Here is a 3,311-nt window from a genome sequence, read left to right on the forward strand (position 1 = left end):
TACAATCCGCTTCGTTTATACCGGAGGTCGGCATGTATTTACATAAACATCAATATTTGTGAAGCAAAGTTGACACCGTACAGCGTGGCTTCAAATTAATACTGAGCGTCTTAGTTGTTGTGAGTTGAAGCAATAGCAAGGGAGCATTGCGCGGATACCGGTCTTACCGTTGATCGAAAATTGACCCCCGTGACCCCCTCACTGAGAGCGGTGACGTAATATGAATAGACATGACAGTATTAGAACTCGGTATTGTCTATTAGTCATCAGCATCGTAGAAGTAGATTAAAAGACAAACTTTAAAAAGAAAGTGAAGCACATCTAAATTTCTATTGATTTACTCATGGACAAAACGATTAACTCCGATTCCACTACACACAAATGGCTTACAATGCTGGCGGACTACCAATCCAGATGCGAGTTCTGGAGCATTGGGTATTGCAGACCTGCTAGCTTATGCGTAGGAGATGGTGCTGGTGGAGTACTGGCAGAGCGACCCCGACGGACCGGCGCCCAACTTCTTGGGCTCGGCCGAAGTGGAGCCCTGCGACCACTGGCACACGTCCACCTTCTTGCCTTGATCTTGATGTTCTGGAGCGTGGCCTGGTCGCCCCAGTTCTTGTTCACCGTCACGAGGCTCACCTTGCGAGACTTGTCGCCGCACGTGCCGCACGAGCGGTAGAGCTTGCCGAAGTCCTGCGCGTAGAAGCCCTCGATGGAGACCGTGCCCAGGCCGTTGTGCTGGATGACCTTGTCGTCGGCCGAGCGCGCGCCACCGCCGATCACCTTGGTCACGCTGCTGGCCGAGCCACCCTTGATGCTCAGCGCGTCCTCGCACACGTCCTCCCACCACACGTTCTGGATCGTGCAGCCGTTCTGCTCGCAGTGCACGCCCTCCATTTGGTCCTTGCCAATGATCACGTTCTTGAGCGTGGCACCGGGCTCCACCATGAACACGGCCGACTGCCACCCGCTCTCCTTCTGGCCGCCGCACTTGACGTTCGAGCGCGCGTACGTCTTCATGCCACCGTCGAATGTCTGGCCCTTCTTGACCGTGTACGGCTCCTTCAGGTAGACCGTTCTCTTGCTGGCAGGCCACGACCCGGTGGGCATGGGGGGCGGCCTCGGAGCGCATGGAAGCGCCCGAGGCGACGGAAGCCACGGCGGCGACTGCGACGGTGAAGACGGAGATGACGTTGACCATGTTGAGGATGGAGTAGTTGAGTATCGAAGTTTGACGGTTGGTTACTTGGTTGCTGGTCGGTAGCTTGTAGCGAAGAGCGAAAATTGAATAATGAGGTGAAGTGAGAGTGTCTTCTCGGGGTTGTTCTCAAATATCGCGACGACGGCAGCTGTTAGTAGGGTGTCGTCGAGGTGCAACCAGGAGTCGGTTGGGCTGTCAGTCACCAAGAAAGTGGTAAACGTTAATGCAATGGGGACAAATCATGTCGTCGAGATCCGTTGCCGTGAACGCCGGCTCCTGGACGCCAGATGTAGAGGTGACAACAGCAGTAGAGAGTTCGTTGGATCACTTGACGTCTACAGTCGGCTGCAGATGGACACGAACATGACCACTGTGTAACACCGTGTGTTCGAACGCCACATGTGACTAAATTGCCTGCCTCGTGTCAAGCTTATGCGGTTCGACCATACGAGGTGGCAGCCAAACCCTCCCGTTGCAGTACATGTCGCCTTGTACGCTACAAGTAGCCAACAACCGTAGTTGATTTTTAATACCAAAGTATGCATGCAGAACCAAGACACATTTACTTGGTGCATACCCTTTTGCCGACGGTTTTGAGAAACCTTTCAAGATCGGATGCTGTCTGAAGGAAGGTCGGTCAAGGATTAGCATCGGGTGGCGACTACAGCAAAATTGCTAAGAGAACGGACAGCGAAACCATCGTTTGATCGCTGCGGCATCGTCGGCCCCCACGCACGGAGTAAGTGGACTGATGAAGCCTTGGAGGGCGATTTTGGGTCGATTACGCACTCGGACTCTGACTGCGTCACAACGTGGCTCGTGAGAGGGGCCAATTTTCACCTCGTTGTCGCCGTCAACTTGTCGGTACCGAACACAACGGAGACTTGATATCCGCCGGTTGCGCCGAAACTTCGACGCTCTAGCACCCCACAGTCGACTAAAAGACCAACGTAGACTAATTACTCGCTGGTGATCGAGTGATTACAAACAACTTAAGATGGCAAAAACTCCGACGACGCTCGATCCGAGAAGGCCTCTTTCGTGACCCTACAGTAACAGCATCGGGTCTCACGAATTGTTCACGGTGAATCTTGGTCGATTTGTGAGCGCGAGCGAAAACAACCAATTAAGACGCGAAAGAGTGCGCACAGGACAGCACAGTGTGTGGTTGCACAATTAATTGAACGAGAGTGTACGTATATATATGCACATCACTGTTGGGCGCTGTAGGCAACCCGCAAAAGCACCGCTTCTAAGGCAGATTCATCGTGTTGGGTGGTCAGTGATATTTTGCAAACACCCGCTCCGTGCTTTCGGTTTCCTTCTGACAGAAGCTGCCCAGACACTAGTACCGCGTTCTCCCGCGTTATGATACAATCCGCTTCGTTTATACCGGAGGTCGGCATGTATTTACATAAACATCAATATTTGTGAAGCAAAGTTGACACCGTACAGCGTGGCTTCAAATTAATACTGAGCGTCTTAGTTGTTGTGAGTTGAAGCAATAGCAAGGGAGCATTGCGCGGATACCGGTCTTACCGTTGATCGAAAATTGACCCCCGTGACCCCCTCACTGAGAGCGGTGACGTAATATGAATAGACATGACAGTATTAGAACTCGGTATTGTCTATTAGTCATCAGCATCGTAGAAGTAGATTAAAAGACAAACTTTAAAAAGAAAGTGAAGCACATCTAAATTTCTATTGATTTACTCATGGACAAAACGATTAACTCCGATTCCACTACACACAAATGGCTTACAATGCTGGCGGACTACCAATCCAGATGCGAGTTCTGGAGCATTGGGTATTGCAGACCTGCTAGCTTATGCGTAGGAGATGGTGCTGGTGGAGTACTGGCAGAGCGACCCCGACGGACCGGCGCCCAACTTCTTGGGCTCGGCCGAAGTGGAGCCCTGCGACCACTGGCACACGTCCACCTTCTTGCCTTGATCTTGATGTTCTGGAGCGTGGGCTGGTCGCCCCAGTTCTTGTTCACCGTCACGAGGCTCACCTTGCGAGACTTGTCGCCGCACGTGCCGCACGAGCGGTAGAGCTTGCCGAAGTCCTGCGCGTAGAAGCCCTCGATGGAGACCGTGCCCAGGCC

Source organism: Phytophthora infestans, genomic scaffold (assembly GCF_000142945.1).
Source record: "Phytophthora infestans T30-4 supercont1.14 genomic scaffold, whole genome shotgun sequence".
NCBI classification, from domain to species: domain Eukaryota; phylum Oomycota; class Peronosporomycetes; order Peronosporales; family Peronosporaceae; genus Phytophthora; species Phytophthora infestans.